The following is an 18,501-nucleotide window of genomic DNA, read 5'->3' on the forward strand; positions in this document are numbered from 1 at the left end:
AGTTGCAAATCATAGCCGCAAGGCATATGTATGTTTACTTGGAGCATGCAATGGATTGGGTCATTTGCTGTCCTAGATGATGATAATGGATTCTCGTAATCCTCCCTCGGCTGTCTGTCGCTTTTTTTTTTAAAACTAAACCCAATATTTCGTCTCTTGTTTGTGTGTCAGAGTACACACAACCTCTAAAATAAGCCCTTACGTTTCGGGATAAGTTTAAGACACCATGTGTAACCGCTGAGTCTAGTTTTTGTAGTGAAAGCTACATTGGCCACTAACGAGGAGTTTCGAGCGGCAGGAGGCACAGAGCTGTCGCCTGGCAACCACCGCAGCTGGCGGACGCTGCGAGCTTGCCGCGCCATCTGGCAATCAAGAAGCAACCAGAAGAAGATGTCTCGTCTTTAATGCAACAACGTAGCTAGACAACCAGACTAACCTGGACTTGCAATCAAGATTAAGATGGCATAGCCGAGCTAAGCCACTGCTAATTTTATGCTGGGCCGGACTCCTCATCAAAAGAAAAAAATCAGACCGGGCGCTCTATTCGGTGCCAGGTTACGTAAGCACACAATCTGGTTACGCATCTTCATGGTATTGTGCTTTGACTTTGCCCCACTGTAAATTTAATTTGTAACAGGAAATAAAGAAAAAAAAAAAGACCGCATGACTGAGTGCCGTTCACCGAGAGGACTTCGTTACTTCAGCACATTCCTGGGCAAGATGTTATCTCTATTTCGAGCGATATCTTCTACACGACCTTCTCATAGAGGAGGTTGTGATCTTGTACAACATGTTCGGCCGAATAGCCGCCGGCGTCGTAGTATTTGTAGGTGTCGGCAGCGCGTGTCTTAGAAACATTAGGAGGACAAATGAGCTCCACAGTTAAGGGTATGACACGATAGTGTTTCACACACGCGGACAATGCTTTCCTATTGGTTTTCTATTTTTACCCTATAGCCTTCCTAGTGATTGCATCACCGTTAAGCACTCATGTCACGTCGCGAAATTTGATACGTCCCAGTGCGCGTTCAGCCGAACGCGCTGTTTGCAATGTTGGTGGACTTCACCATTAAGCAATTCACTCACACGGAAGATGTGAGTTCATTTTTTATGTTTTAAATTGCTCACAATGGAGCTGGCAATGAATCTGTTGGTAAATGACGACTCATGCCAACTTGTCCTGTAACAGATTCCTGCTGCAGCACTAACATCCTTTTCAATAACGTCTGCAGCCCCGTAAACGGCAAAGCTGTTATGACAACAAATCTGAAAAGAGGCAAGCTGAAAGCCTAAAAAGTAAATAAAATATCTTGCTTTTCAAAAACATGTTCTGGTTCGAATAATTTATAAAAACTGATATTTGTAGCGATTTTAGTAACGCATATTTGAGCGTTCGATTAACTCCTCCAACAATTCCTGTGCGCGCGTATCTGCTTCCGGGGCGCCCGCGAGGCTTTTAAGCGTGATGTCTGGACGCCAAAGCGGCGGCCTTGTTGATCCAGATGGTGTTGCCTCAGCAAGCCCCGATGACGTTAACGGGGAGGAAGGGCTCGGAGAGGTGCCACCGTAATCGGTTGCGAGCTATCTCCAGATCAACTTTTAAAAATTGTTTGCAAATTTTATTCTCCAAGCAACGCTTTTAAATTTGACGCGAATGCTCACGAAGTCCGTGGTGGTGAACTTCGTGAGTTCCATGGTCCACCCCCATGGACTTATATTAGAACGCTGCCGGCGGTAACGTTTTATGGACTCTTTACATTAATTTGAGAAATTTCCAATCGGAATGGAGGTTTTTCTTTGTGGCTTCTCGTCGTCATGGTGGCCGTGTCTCTTCAACGTAACTCCTGCGAAACGTACACAATGTTCTAACGTCGATTACGACCCGTGACGGTGATAGAACCTCCTATTGACGTCACTCTCCAAATGTGGTCAGCCTGCAGGCCTCTTCTCCTAGGAGCATTGTCTTATTGCAGTCTCCTTGCCACCATAAAATCGACCCCGCTAACAACATTCAAGTATACCCTTCTAACTTAGGCCGTGATCTGTTTTCTACGCATTAGAATATGGCGCTCCCATCGCTTACGGTCTGTCCTCGCTGTTTGAGGTGCCTTGTACATGTCTTCGGCCGCGGTACCCCGAGTGCTTGATCGACCGGGAGGCGAAGTGGTGCCTGCGGCTGCCCGGATCTCAAAGCAGCCGGCAAAGGCAATATCGGCCGCAGCTGTCCCTCGGACGTGAAGGCGCGGCACCTGGCAACGGGCAACGCAGAACGCCGCTCGCTGTCGCACGATTGAGTCTTGTCCGGCGGACAGGATGGCAGCTCCGACTTGACGCTGTAAGTGAGGTTACCCAGCGAAAACTCTTCCGTGGTCCTCCGGGCTGCGCTGCAGCTCATGGTGTCCTGTGGATAGGAGGTAGTGATGGTGCGAGAAATTCCGGTCTGGCGACGGCTCGCTTCCTCGGAGGTCGAAGGCCTCATAGTGGCAAGGGACGTCTGTAGTGGTGCTTATCGTGCGAGTGAACAACGGGAAAAGATGGCTTCGGGTGATCCCGCGCGCCTTCCTGAACCTTGTCGTCGCCTCTCGTGCTAAAGCTAGCCACGTGTCGACAGCCCTCATTACGACGCCCTTCATAACCTGAGTCAGTCGCTTTGGGACGTTAAAACTTGTATACCCGACTGAGAAATTCCTTTGCAGGTATACGTTCACTCGGGAGGAACAGCGAGTGCAAACAAAACGCCTATGAGGCTTTAGATAAGGATTAGTGTCAGGCTATGTTTATTATTCTTGACATCTTGAGAGAGCACCTAATCGATTGTATGGCGAAATACAACTGGCTCGCCTTTATGAAGTGGTGCGTTTGGTCCTTGTGGCACCCGATACCCAACAGTTTTGTAATGAATGCGATAATACCCCCCCCCCCCCCCCCCCCCACACACACACACACAGGGACACACATTCATATTCGGGGACAAAATGCTTGAAAGAGACCTTTATTGCAGAACCCATTTCTCTCTCGATGAAAACTTTACCCCCGAGGGAGCAAATTCCACCTTCTTCGATAAGGACCACTTTACGTCCTCCTACTCTGTATTCTGTTTACACTGGACACATTCAGTTTAGAAAGCAATGCTCTATACCAAATTGCTCTATTTTTTGCGTTGCTTCTTCAAGTGGTTTCAAAAAGGAATACGAATTGACCCACATAAGTATGGGCGCAAATGTGCGCTATACTAGACGCAAGCGGTTCCACTCGGATCAGCTGCCCTTACAATGAACTCTGATTCTCTTGTTTAAGAAAATTCGGTACTTGTTCGACGCTGCCGGACCTGAATATCGTGAGTTAGCTCTGAGTTACTTGGAAATGCGCGAAGATAAGCGGGTTCTTCTTCTTCTTCTTCTTCTTCTTCTTCTTCCTTGATATTTGGCACATACCCACGAAGGGGGATTGGCCAGGGTTCAGTGTGGACTGCCAAATGTCCTACACAAACTGAATTAGTGTAATAAAGCAATTGACAACTAAACAAAAACAAAAGGTTTTAGATCACAAAAGTTATTGAATGAAAAAATATGATGCAAAAATTTGTAGTTTTGTAAATTTGGAATGCAATTAGCAGGGGAATCTGTCCGTAGCTGTTATGTAGTTATGTAAGTACTGACAGATTTGAGGCAACGCAAATCCTTTCGCACTCGCACCGAAGGAGAGTAGAAGCGGGACCGATAACGTAAATCCCAAGCGTGCAATTGGACGGTTGCGTAAGTTATTTAGTGGTGTCAATTTTTACACGTGACATAGTACGATTTTAATCCAAATCGGCTCATGTCAAAGTATAAGCTGACGCTCTAAAAGAAAACGCAGCCGAAAGTTAAAAAAAAAAAGGATGGTAGATTTCGATACCACGGTGATACCCAAATTTGAATGTCTTTCGACAAGCGTCCTTTCCTTGCTGTTTTATGCGCAGCGTTTTGCTGACCCTTTACAAACTGCCAGACGTCAGACGGCGTATCGGATGCCCTGCCGATTCCGTGGCACTGCCAGCGTGCCATTGTGTACAGCGGGGAGACCGACTCGAGCACCACCGGCAGCTCTTCCTGAAGCAGTACCACCTCCAGCACAAGCGCCACCAGGTTCAGCGGCGACAGTAGCAGCAGCACGCGTGGGCGCTGTATAAGCGAACCCTTTAAGGTTGGGTGGGATTTCGGAAATATGGCTTTGATAGGTTGTCTTCAGAGAAGACGTAATTAAACCTTTGAGCATGGAATTTGCTGGCAATCATGCGCATCGAAGGTACTGACAATAACAATGTGCCCCGCTACTCGACGAGACCGAAAGTGCTAGAAGAAAGTAAGTTTAGTGAAAAAGCTGGATACTCAAAATATCGCAGTGTAGCCTGTAGGTAGTGGAAGTCAAGCGGTAGAAAGACCTTGCTCTCACATTTTTGTTTTGTTTAATGATTATTGCAGTTAACTGCAGCGCTAATCGGTTATTATATATGTCGTGCGGCTCAGGATGGGACAGCGTTTTATTTTTTTCAGCCACGTCGAACGCGCATTTAAGAGGCGGCAATAACCGCGAATATACAAGCGTATAGTGTGCGATGTTAGTGATCGTCAACTGATGATGATAGATATTCCCAGTCAACCTTCCCCCCACTGTGAGGTTTACCACATTTTTTGCATATAAGGTTCAATCCACAGCTGATCATCCGATCTCCACAACCTAACTCGGGCCTGAATCTGCGGCACTGACTACGGTCCAAAGTAAACCTCGGAAATCAATTTTCCTTCGAAACAAAATTTATCGTTTACTCGCACTTCCAGCTACCAACTGTATGAACGCAAGCTGATGTAGTACTTTAGAAAACGCAGTATATAACTTTTAAACACGCCCACATGCTGTTTTCTCCAACGCCAAAACTAATTAAGAATTCGAAAGTGCACGCTGTTTGCGGCGCGAACCCCGATGATATTCGATGCCCATGTAATCGGTCTCATTTTTAATTGCTGGTCGCTTCAAATAATACTTGGGAAAGAAAGGTGAACGTTCACAATCATCATCTTGTCGAGCTAGAACATCTCAATAAAAGCGCGAGACATAATATTGTCCGAACAAAGCTCCAGTGAAAATGCTGTTGTGAGTAAAAGTCGGATGTTTCTTACCAAATAATATATTTACACACTGGGCAGTGACTTCTATGATTTATATAAAAAAATTATTGGAGCGTTTACTATTTCAAAGCAGAACATATTTGAGTATCTAAGCAAAGACTGCTTATAAATACGATGTGTTAAAACTATTATTTTTTTTATCTTGAAAATACAAAGAGGCATGACGTTGTGAGGTTAATACAAACGCTTACCACTGGCCACTCATAAAACTTCGTCTTCAACCAACGTTTTTAGATTTCTTCAACCAAAGCCGACTCCTCGCTGACTCGCTCGATAGATTGCCTTCCTATGAAGCAAAATACCTTTTTTTGTCTGCGCTCTGATGATAATCTGGCTAGTAAACCGGAAAATGTTTCACAGCCGCAAAAGAAAAAGAAGGCCGAAAGCATTCATCACGGAGACAGGGATACTTTTCGCCGTGTGGCGGCGCGTCAGTCTGTGAAACACGTGGTATCTGCACTTCATGTTCATGCTTAGCCTACGACATACCACACACGCTTCCTCTATTTCAGGGCTGTCGGGTAACGACGCGGTGCTGCCGAAAACCGCAGTACCTGCACCTACGCTACCGGTAGCGCCCGGACTAGGAGCTGAAGAGGCAGGCGGGGAGGCCATATGGAAAAGGCCGTCCATACTCAGTGACGAGGGAGACAACGAGGGTGTCGACGCGGACTTACCGCTGAGCGGCTGGCTGTCGTCCCTGGGTCTAGCGGTGCCTCATCCGGAGCTCCCTTTCCGAAGACCCGTGAGTGCTTCTGCTTCCAGCGTCTGTCGCGTATGGAAAATTGAGTTGGGTCGGTTTATCTGAACCACAAGCACCACAGAACGCTGTGTACGTATATGTTTCGATGACGCGTCTGATGCCTGCGGGCTTCCCTCATCTTACAAATACTGTTTTGCCACTGTCTACCTCATAGCCGTTAAGTGGAGTGATGTCACACCAGGAAGGAACTAATACTTAGGTAGGCGTTCCAGAACGCTTCGAATACTGCGGCGGCCACTTGTCCCGTTGCCTAGTAGTGCGCAGAGTGCGCGTGCGCAGTTGCTGCTTGGTACGCTGTCCAATGCTATATAGGTTCGAAGTGTAAAGGCTGAAATATTTTGCTTTAAAAAATCCGCTAAATCTGCGCAGAATTTATATTTCAACGGGGCTAACCGAGGAAAGTAAAATGCCACCCAGCATTAGCCGTCGTCATGTAGTACCATCTGCTAGAATTTACAGACCGGATCCCAGACCTACTAAATCGGTGTCTATAATTTTGTTTCTAATGAAAGTAAAAATAAGGGCAGATTACAATCACGTGTAAGACTGATGACCCAGCGGTTCTGTTTACGTTTGATACGACTAAGTTTAATAATATAATAATAATTGTTTCCCAGAAATGTGGCGTAACAAACACGAACACATTTCTGGGTATTATGCAGCACCAACTAGCCCCTCAAGCTGTTATTTTAATAATATTTGGTTCACTGGAAAGGAAAGGCGCTCTATCTGTCACGCTTGTTCTGTGTACAGCTGACCGCCTCGTAAGGGAAGGGAGAAATGGGAAGTTGGGGAGGTGAGGCTGTGAAGGGTGGCTGATCCTGGCCCTGCGGGGCTGGGACGGTAGGTTAACGCCGCTTGCGGCGGGGGCTAGCCAGCCACCGACTTTTTCTCTTGTAGGCCGTCATTGCACCTGCCACCACTTAGATGGTGGACGACGGCTGTTGCAGCCCGCGTCTTTCTCTCCCTCTTCTTTTTCTTCGTTCTCTGCTTTTTCTCTTCTCCGCATGAGGCAGCGGAGGTTTGTGGTTCGTGGTTTGGGTTTAACGTCCCAAAGCGACTAAGGCTATGAGAGACGCCATATTGGAGGACTCCGGAAATTTCGATCACCTGGAGTTCTTTAACGTGCACTGACATCGCAGAGCACACGGACACCACTCCGTTTCGCCTCCATCGAAACGCAGCCACCGAAGCCGGGATTCGATCCTGCGTTCTTGGGTACAGTAGTCGAGCGCCTTACCGCTGCGCCACCCCGGCGGGGATGGTAGCGGAGGTAGTTCAGCTACAGAGCCTGCTACTGGCTCTGTAGCTGTAGCGGTAGCGGAGGTAACTCAGCTACAGAGTTGGGGAGGTAGCTGTAGCGGTAGCGGAGGTAACTCAGCTACAGAGCCAGTAGCAGGCCCGTGCATTTTCTTTTCCTTCTTCCTATAGCCACAACAACAAGGGAGGAAGGTGGGAGTTAAAGTGGGAAGAGAGAAAGCAATGCCATATTGGAGGGCTCCGGAGTAATGTCGACCACCTGGGGATCTTTAATGTTCACTGACGTCGCACAGCACACGAAAGCCCCTTCGTTTCGCCTCCATCGAAACGCAGCCGCCGGCTGTCCGGATCAAACCGGGTGCTCCGGTACAGTAGTCGTGCATCTTAACCACTGCATCACCGCGGCGGGGCTTCGACGAAATTTTCCGTAATTGTGCTTCGGGACTCGCCATTTCTATTTTTGGTCGCTGGCGGATAAGTGTGACAGATACTGTGGTTTTTCTTTCCTGTAAACCAATTTGAAGCACCGCTGATTAATGATTTATTGCGCCTGCTTCCATATGCGAAGAAGCTATACATCTGCTATACAAGTATATTCTAAAGGTCTACAGCTAAAATAGCGTCCTCTTGTGGAGTTGCTTTTCAAACTATACTGCTCTGTGCTTTTCAAAGCCATCCTCACAACATTCCTCGAATACCCACGCTTTTCTATATTATTATTGGTGTCAGTGCACGTTAAAGATCCCCAGCTGGTCGAAATTAATCCGGAGCCCTCCACTACGGCATCCCTTTCTCTCTTACCACTTTCACCCCCACCTACCTTCTCTTACGACGTGGTTCAGGTGTCCACAGAACAAGTGTGACCTATACTGCGCCTTTTCTTTTCTGGAACCGTTATTAACGCGGTAGCGTTAAGGAGCTCGTGTCGCAGAAAAGCCGGTGTCGTCGGCGTCCAGTGAGCGATAAATCCCGGCATGCACTTCATAAATAAAAAGCAAGTTCCAAGATGGGCTGGGTGGGAATCGAACCAGAGTCTCCGGAGTGTGAGACGGAGACGCTACCACTCAGCCACGAGTTCGATGCTTGAATGCGGTACAAAAGCGCTTCTAGTGAATGCGGTGTTGCCTTATAAACATGCCGTAGAACGTTATACTGCAGTGTATATCGGTAATTATGAGCATGTTACTTACAGAAGTCGCAGTTACACGAGTAGCGAAGTACGTTTCCGCTACATTTCTTCTGCGCTCTGCGCACATGCAGAGCCATCTTGCGGCAAACACAGAAGAACCTCTCCTCGCAATGTGCGGCGCTGCCCCGACACGTGGCGCGCCACTCGCCCCTGACGTTTCGCCGTGCACCCTCACAGGTTGTAGAATCAAGCGTCTTTCCTTTCTTTAGATCACTATCTTCGCTCACCCGCTTCTCCCCTTCGGGCCGCGCGGGTACCGGTGCGAGGATGCCCCAATACCCTTGCGTTTAGTAAGTTTTCTCGACGAGGTGCAATAACGCTATCGCGTTCCACTCTTGAAGGCGAAGCTTAAGCGTCCTCCAAATTTTTATTATTATTATTATTATTATTATTATTAAGTGATGACTTCAACGAGGGAACATAACCAAACAGAAGGAGCACAAGCGGCAACAGCGGAGCAGAGACCAGGCAGTATTTCTTGTCCTGGTCAGCAGTTCTATTGTCCCCTATTATTTAATATGTTCAACTAAGCAAAAAAGAACGTGTAGCAAATACTGTTTGTTTCTTCCATCAGCATTCACGTTTCTGGATCACAAGTGAGTCTTGAGGTGCTGAAGGGTGGCTGTTCCTGGCCCTACGGGGCTGGGAATGTTTGTGGGTCGACGCCGCTTGCGGGGGGGGGGGGGGGGGGGGGGGGCTGGCCAGCCACCGAATGTTTTATCTGTTGTAGGCCGTCATTGCACCCGCCACCGCTTGCTTAGGTGGTGGACGACGGCTGTTGCGGCGCGCGTCTTTCTTTCCCTCTTCTTTTAATTTCTTCTCTACTTTCTCTCTTTTGTCCGCACGAGGCAGCGGAGGTGGCTCAGTTACAGAGCCAGTAGCAGGCCCGTGCATTTTCTTTTCCTTCTTCCTACAGCCATAACAACCATAATAGGTAGACTGACCCAAGACGATTCACTAAAACAAGACTGTTATATGCGCGAACTTTCAACTTTCAACGCATATACCAGTCTTGTCTTGTTTTAGTGAATCGTCTTGGGTCAAAGGTTAGCGCGCCTACCTATGATGAAAAACCTACTAGCCGCCATTACAGCATTGCTTAACAACAGCAAGCGCATTACATATATTCCCCCAATTCTGTTTTTTTTTCTTTGCTCTTAGCTCATGTACTGACGCAGCCTTATCAATTTATTGGGTGCGCGGTGAATGACAGGAGTGCTATAGAAAAATAATGATCTCTTGCAGCTGTTGCAAATGTATTCGAAAAAAAAAAATGTCTGAGGCGCTTTGCCTCCTCAGTTCGTTGTCGCCTTTTGATTCAGTGCATCCGATGAGACAAATATATTCTGAACTTCGCTGACAGTCGAGCCCGCTTGCTGCCATAGGCGAACGCCGAGTTGTTTCTGTCGGCGGATCATTTTAAATAAAGTGGATCTTTCGAAGCGCGTTAACCCTGTGCGCCACCGACGTCTTGTTCGTGCCGTCATTCCAGCCACATGGCAATATCGGTTTATTTGAATATCTTGTCTTGCCGATCCCAACGTTCTCCCGTGTGCAGACAAAACACGAGTGCGGCGTGGTCTTCTACACGTACTGCTCTGAGGCCCGTCTTGAGTTCCACTACCGGGCCTCGATGCCTGCCTGGCGGTCGGCGAGAAAGATGCGGTGCAGTTGTGCAACAGAGGAGCCAACCGATTTGCCTCGTGACGCGACTGCGAGAGGAGCTGCGTGCTGGCCGAACCACCTGTGGAGGCCTGCCACGACCGTACTCTCTTCCTCGGCTGCAGGAGGTATGCTCCACGCATTTGGCAAGGTGGAAAGAGGGAGATACTACTTGGTGTGAATGGAAGTGGCCTACTGAATTTCCAGTGCAGGTTCAGAAAGTTGTATCGCGGAGGATGCCATTAGTCACAAGAAAACGGAGGCGTGATCTTTTTGTTTTCATGTGAGCATTACCGACGCCCTGATGCACCCAAAGGCATCGGTACAACCTATTTTAATTTTTATTTCAGCAAGAGAGGTAATACAAAGCATCTTTCATTCTCTAAGCGGATAAGCACTAGAGATGGTAAAATTTCAGCGATGAATTCAATAGGTTTTAAGAAAAAGTGCGTAAGCAGAGAAATAAAAGCAAGAATAAAATAAGTCAAATTTTCGGCTCCGCTGTAAAATGCATCCACTAGAACAGCGGTAGGGGGTGTCATTGTCAAATCTTTTGTTTGTTGCAACTGCTGCTGTTCATCCGGTTCACCATTCTCAATCTCAAGAATGCGTTGATGCGCTGAGTGATAGTGTTGACCCGGGAGAGGTGCGGTAGCGTTCTCTTTAACACACGCAGTTACGGCGATGACTGTACAATATGATGGCGCAAAAATTGCAGTATAAATAGTTAGGTGTAGGATTTACAGCATACTGTGCAATGAATATTTATGTTGACATTGGTTACAAAGGCCGCCAGGACCTTAAGCGAAATTTGAGACACGTGCTGCCTCTCTTGCAATCAATTTACATACGTTATAACAGCGCTCGAATTCGTTTGTGCCGTATGAAATCCTTGATAAGTAACTTTGAGCAATAAACGGGAAAAGATTCAGACCAGAGCAGAAATGTTTGTCGCATATCGGTACTCAGGAATTGATGGCTGCACCGACATGAAAAGTGAGCTCGGACGGGAATTCATCTCGACGAAGGACATTGCGAATCAATTTCCGCTTTCAAATTTTTCATAACAAAACTAGGCGTTCGAGAGGAAATACGCTTGCATAGCGTTATATCTCTTCTAACATTGATCGCTGTTTTACCATTTTGCCGTGATGGAACTTATATGTATGCATGCATGCTAGCAATAACCGCCTAATGTTATATCTAGCAGTAAGAGACGATCGAAGCCGTGGTTCAACGAAGAAAGTAAACAATTAATAAAAATCACCTGTCTGTTCTAGATACCGAAGACTGAAAACCGATGATATATTAGAGTAATTACGTGTACTTGGGCAGGAAATTAAGATAAAAGGGACACGAAGCTGATATTGTACATCACGCATTGCCGTAAAGTGAACGAAATCCCAAAGGAAGTATGGAAATTTGTGAAGTCCACCGGAAAAGACGAATGTTCTATCCCACTTATACTCTCAATACAATCTGAATTAGGTTACGTTAGTTATGACATCGAGAAATCTGACTATATTTCAAATGCTGTTTTTGTTTTCTACTGTCATAGCTTTAGTCAACTAGGAGTGCTAAGAACTTCGTAACTAATGTTGGAGTGAGGAAAGTGCTCATTATTCTAAAGCCCACCTACACCTCTCGTCCGAATTTCATTTCGTTCTCTGTATGAAATAATTGTGCGATAACTAGTTGCCATATAAGTCTTTGGAAACAAGTGAGCTGACCTCAGTATGGAAGACGGCCAACGCAGTTCCGTTACTGAAGGCAGGTCGTCGCCGCCTTGTCTCGTATTATAGACCAGCTTAATTTTTTTTTTTACCTGTGTGAGTTGCAAAGCCTTCAAACACATCAGCTACTCCAACGCAATTCATCGCTTGCAGGCCAATTCCTTTCTTTATTAATACTCAACATGAATTCAGGGCAGGCTTTTCCTGTGTTTCCAAACTCTTGAAAATTTTTGACGACATATTTTCTGCATTTAATTTCAACACGCAAATCGATTGTATTTTATTAGACTTTAAAAAAGCTTTCGGTACCCATACCGCACTCTCTCCTCCTTTTAAGCTTTCATACTTTGGTCTACCTCCCTCAGTTCTGAGATGGATCGAACAATATCTATCGTATCGTGCCCGGAAAGTTTTAATCAATGGCTCTGAATCTTACTTATCGCCTGTAACGTCTGGGGTACCTCAAGGCTTAGTCTTAGAGCGACTAGTTTTTCTTATATACATAAATAACATAGGTTCTAAATGACACCTCTCACTTCTGATTGTGCGCTGATGATTGCGATATATACAGAAATATATCCAAACAGCACAGTGCTGCTGAACTCCAAACATATATTAATCATATCACGTTATGGCGTTTTACAAATGGAACATGAAACTTAATATTAAAAAAGAAATATCATTATATCCGCACCAGCGGAAAGCGCAGAAATGTGGAGGCAATGCATTACTTGGAAATAGTAAATTTATTTTTGGTTGATAACGCTAAATACTATAGCATCAGTTTTTCCAACACGTAGATTATGTAACTGTGAATGCTGGCCTGGCACTGAATTCAACCGAGCGCAATTTCAGGGCTGCCCGATCGTGGGGCATTAATGACACATTATATTTTACTAATGTCCACTAAATCCTAGAGTATGCCGCCGCCGTATGGAACGCCAATTCTATTAATTTTAAATAAATTAGAAGCTGTTCAAAATATCGCCACCCCTTTTGTGTCGAAATGCTGCTACACGTATAACACTAGCGTTACCGCACTGAAGAAAGCTCTCATGGTACCCTGTCGATATACGTCGTTCCTTATCTAGGCTTACACTGCTGCAGCAAATAGCACGGGGAAAGGTTTCAATTGATCACGATGTTGATCTAAGCCCGCCTACGTTTATCTCCGCCAGGAAAGACCACAACTGTAAAATAAGTAAAATAGCCTGCCGCACAACTGTGTACTAGTCCTCTATATTCCTACGAAGAATAAAACTATAAAACAGACCATCAGAATGTGTCGTTTCGATGGCTGACGACACTTTTCTTGTTCTGCTAATGCAGCACCTACGGCCTTCAATATAAAGATTGTATTTCTGCTTTTTAGTATGCTGCTGGCATGTTGTGTGGATTCAGTTTGCTTACCTGCTTACCATTTTTTCACTTGACTGCTTCACTCTTATATTTATGACTTGTCGTTCTGGTGATTGCCTTGACTATTGTGCTTTGTTTTAAACATTACTTTTATATTCCTACTTTTATGCTTTTACTTTTTAGCCTTTTAAAGCTTAATATGCTGCTGGCAAGTTGCCGGTGTTGAGTCTGCTTACCTGTTTACCTTTTTTTACATTTTATTGTTTCACTGCTACGTTGAGGACTTACCGCTCTTGATGATTGCTCAGATGACCGCACCTTGGCTTACATGTCGCTTTTTGTAATATACCCCTACTGTAATGACCCCTGGGCGATATGTAGGTACAGATGTGGCCATAATATTACGGAGCATGCATGTGGTTGAAATTTTCTCACTCCTTCCATACCAAAAAATACGATGGTTACTCGAATCGGTACACGAGCTCACCAGTGGCATGCGATTAAGTATGTGTGCTTCAGAATATTCACTTGGTTACATGTGGCGAAATATTTTATTGCCAAGGCATGCTCTTACTGTTATGGCTGGGGCTGTAAATAAATAAATAAATAAATAAATAAATAAATAAATAAATAAATAAATAAATAAATAAATAAATAAATAAATAAATAAATAAATAAATAAATAAATAAATAAATAAATAAATAAATAAATAAATAAATAAATAAATAAATAAATAAATAAATAAATAAATAAATAAATAAATAAATAAATAAATAAATAAATAAATAAATAAATAAATAAATAAATAAATAAATAAATAAATAAAATCGTGTTCTGGCCATCAGAGAATGGAATCTTCATTCGGGTCAGCAAGTATATGTTGCGAAAATGAAGCTGCGTTTTTTTTTTTTTTTTCAAATCTGCAACTCTTCTGCTGCAGCGTTTCAGAATAAGTCGTCAGCACAACGAACTTAATGTGGCCGCATCACCCTCTTTCTCGGCAGCCAGTGTCATGGCTACAGGATTGGCAATTAGTGGTAAGCTAATGAATCTGCGAGCGCGGTGTTGAGTGAAGCGGCGAGGGGATATCTCGTGACTCAACTGAGATCCGTACTCGCAGCTTCATTGACTGGCCCTTTATCGACCGTCCATTGTCGCGATGTCGGTTGCTGTGGGCTTGCATCCTACGATTACGTTCTTTTCTTCTTTCCAGGTTTCGCACACCACGCGGAAGTCTTATTTCTGTTCCACCTTTCCTAGAGTTTTTCGTTTTGTGTGCCTTCTCGTTTTTCTTTTCCCTTTATAAATTGCGCTTCGCAGAACTTTCTTCCTGTTTCTAGTTTACTTTTCATTGTTTTTTGTTTTACATCTCCGTTTTTCTTAAAGTTACGGTTATCATGGGCGTTTAGCCCATTTCCATATATTTATCTTAAATTGGTTTAAGCCCAGCAAAATTTTGCTAGCGCCGGCACCCTCTCTCTTCCGGTTACGTTATTTTTAGGTTATACTGAAAGAACTTATTAAAAAGGCAAAAAGGACTGCTGGGATGCTCTGGCCTTGTCAAGACCTCGGGGGTGACGGCAAGCGGAATAATAATTGAATATTCGGTATTGCATAAAAGGTGTATCATAACGCTGAAAACCAATTACGGCACTTAGTGTATGACAGGTTCTAGCTATTCATTTCCCTCTCTTCACTGCAGGCAGGACGTCCGCTCCGGCTGGTGGTTGTTTGGCGGCAAGCAGGGTGTGGTCTGAAGCTTCCCCGGTGGCGGCTGCCCGTCCAACGGCAGCGCTGTCTTTTTCACGCCGATCAGTGCATCGACCGCTGCACCAACCCACGCTACCCGCCCTGCTCAGCACCACGCTCGGCGCCCTGCGGCAGCGCGCTGCTCAAGTTTCCCTTCGCCGCCGACGCGCCGTCCGTGGTTCACGGGGGCAGCGCGATGCGCTGCTTCAGGATGTCGACGCGTATTTTGTTCGCGCATCGGTGCCTTATCGCGTACGGTCTGCGAGCTAGCCTGCAAGAGCGCGCTAGCGCTTTGGCGGCAGCGTGGGGGATCGGTTGATGTGCAGCAGAGAAAACAGCATTGATATGCGAAGTGTAAGCAGATATGGAGGAGAGCGCGCTACGCTCGCTTTTTCGCTTTTAGAATGCCTACGTCCGCGCATTTTTTTCTTAAGGAATAAACAAACGCTTGATATTGGCAGTGAGCCCTGCGTCCTTTCCTGTCCGAGGACTTTTCCTCACAGTGCGGACATTTTCAATTTTAGTACTGCCGGGCACAGTAACGTTTTAGTGTTAATGCGAAGAAGAATGCGCTCTTCCGCCTTTGTGAGGCCCTTGCGAGACTTGGGATAGATGGCTTAGTTTGTAGGATTTAATGTTCCAAAGCGACTCAGGCTATGAGAGAGGCCCTAGGGGAGGACTACGGAAATTTCTACCACGGACACAGCGCGCGGACGCCACTCCATTTAGTCTCCATCAAAATGCAGGCGCCGGCGGTAGGGATCGAACATTAAGATACACAGAATTGCGCGATTGGTAGAATTTAATTATTTCTTTGAATCTGTAGGCGGGATTGGGTTCGGGGTCCGGATCGGTAGGTTGGTGCTCGAATATGATTGAGCGGGCGGCAGGCAGCATCGCCGTTTCGTTTCTCACGAGGTCTGTGTGAGCTGGAGTCCAGATAATTGTTCGATGCGCGAGGGCACCGAGATAATCGCTTTTTTGCTAATTTTTGCTGGCGATATACGGTATCTACCCCTGCTCGATATTGCGGCAGGAACCCTAGAAGTTGACTATTACTCGTTAGTCCCGATCAACGGTGTCCATCGCGGTGGCCATGTCTTCCGCATGTGTAATATGTGCACGGAAAGTGAGTTCGTTTAATACAGTGTTCTGGTGTGCGACTCTGCGCGTGTATCAACCTCCATGGTGCGCGCCGGAGGCATGCTCTTTGAAGACTATGTGTCCGTAGTGGGGAGCCGAGACATCTGTTACTGTGGTCCTCTCGTGTCATCTTGGCCGGAAGAGGGCTTATGTGCAAAACACGGTGCAGTAGTATAGGAAGGAAAGCGTAGCAGGGGGCGGCAGAAAGTTAGGTGGGCGGATGAGGTTAAGAAGTTCGCAGGGGTCAAGTGGATGCAGCCGGAACAGTGGTAGTAGTAGACTTGATTGAAGCGCAACACTTATGCGCCTAATACATCGATCACCTTCTGGACGAGCAGGCGCTGTTCTTCCTCGCTTTCAGCACCAAGCCAGTCCACCAAGGTCCGGTCCAGATAGTATGGGAGGGGGCGGAGAAAAACCCGATTGAAATTGCAACCGGGCATGAAAATAGGCAGTGGGAAAGGTTGCCACAAGGGGAAGGGCAGTTAGGGCATCAAGAATCGCGGCGAAATTTGCTGGGCCATGGAGTGGAGTATCAGCACGAAAGTTCTGCGTATAACCCCATAGTGTGTGGGGGGCATTAAAGTCTCCGCAGAGGTGTACAGCCGTATGAGAGGGCAATATGTCAAGAAATTTACCTAGCGCCGTGAAATATGTTGCGTGAGTGGGAGGGTTGTAGAAGGATAACAGTGCCAGGCTGAGGTGAGCCTGAGGATGATAGTAGAGGGTGCCCACCAGGCAGGATTGGAGCAACAAGGGAATGTCAATGACTTCTACCGAGAGGTCACGGCGAGCGTACCAGATAGGGGGTTAGTAGCTATAGAGTGAAATGCCCGGTAGTGAGGGACGCTAGCGGAACAACGAGAGAGAGAGAGAGAGAGAGAAAGAAAGAAAAGAAGAATGAATACCATGAATGACACCGAGGCAGGAAAGAGAAGGTTTGACAGGTTAGGGACTGACTTTCACGAGCTTACCGGAGAGGTTGATGTGGGTGATACGCAATAGGTTGGCGGTGTGGTCAGTGCGTTTTCAGAAAGACTAGGCTCAGCATTGGCTTGGTCTTGAAGGTGGCCTTTACTGGAGCATTCAGAGAGGTTGGCAGCGTCGATTATATAGTTTTAAGCAGTTCGTAGGGGCGGGTGGTGGGAGAAAGGATGCCAGGCTGGAGCTGGAGTCTGACCGATATTCCACCCAGGCGAGATCTGGCAGGTTTTGCGGCCTTGCGAGTGGTACCGACCGTTTTCCCAACCGTCGTCCGGGGATGGAGTGAAATCCATGGCCGGGTGGAGTGCAGCAGCCGTGAGACCGAGCAAGTCAGAAGAGGCGCCTGCCGTCGCACTATGGAGAGGACACACACACACACACACACACACACACACACACACACACACACACACACACACACACACACACACACACACACACACACACACACACACACACACACACACACACACACACACACACACACACACGCACACGCACACGCACACGCACACGCGCACGCGCACACGCACACGCGCACGCACGCACGCACGCACGCACACGCACACATACACATGCACGCGCGCACACACACGCACGCACACACATGACGACACGTGTAGCTTGAGCTTGTCGAAACACGCCAGCCAGAGGAAGGTTTTGGCATCCGCATGCACGGAGCTGAAATGTCCGAAATGTCCGATGCTTTCACTGATGCTCTTCCGTTAGCTGCATTTCGCTGCGGCCGCGTCGGCTGTCGCACATGTCGGTGGCGAATTGTAACACCGGTTTGCTCTGGTGTGACGTGTCATCGGCTCTACCGCATTCATTTATTCCAGAGGCCTTTCGTCGTGCCATTTTCTATTCATTACATGGCATATCTACCATCCCAGCATAAGAGTCGCACAACGCCTCGTTATTTAGTGGCATTTGTGGCCGAACATTGACACCGACGTTCGCCAGTCGGCCCGCTCATGCCTTTTTGCTAGTCCGCCGAAGTGACTCGGCATACAAAGACTCCACTACAGTCTTTCTGCCATCTGGTTGTCGCTCTTGCCCACGTTCATCGGATTTGGTTGGACCGCTACCTCTCTCTAATCGCTGCCGGTACATTCCGACGATGATCAACTGCTTCACTCGTTGGCCCGAAGCATTGCCTATTCCGACAATTAATACGGAAACAGTTGCCAAAGCCTTCGTATCAGCATGGGTTTCCCGCTTCGGCTGCCCCGGCATTGTAACTACGGATCGCGGCTGCCAGTTTGAACGCACCGTATTCACTGCACTTACCCGACTGCTCGGCACTAAACACTGACTCACCGCAGCATTCTATCCCGTGCTAACGGCATGGTCGAGCGGCTCCACTGTCAGCTCAAGACTGCCCTCAATACTTGCCTTGATCGTGGACCCTGGGCCGACCACCTTCCTATGGTGTTCCTTGGTCTACGACCGTTCTTAGTCGTGATTTCGACTGTTCGGCGGCCGAATTC

This window comes from Amblyomma maculatum, chromosome 1, assembly GCF_055883805.1.
Source record: "Amblyomma maculatum isolate TAMU_Amacu chromosome 1, ASM5588380v1, whole genome shotgun sequence".
Taxonomy (NCBI): domain Eukaryota; kingdom Metazoa; phylum Arthropoda; class Arachnida; order Ixodida; family Ixodidae; genus Amblyomma; species Amblyomma maculatum.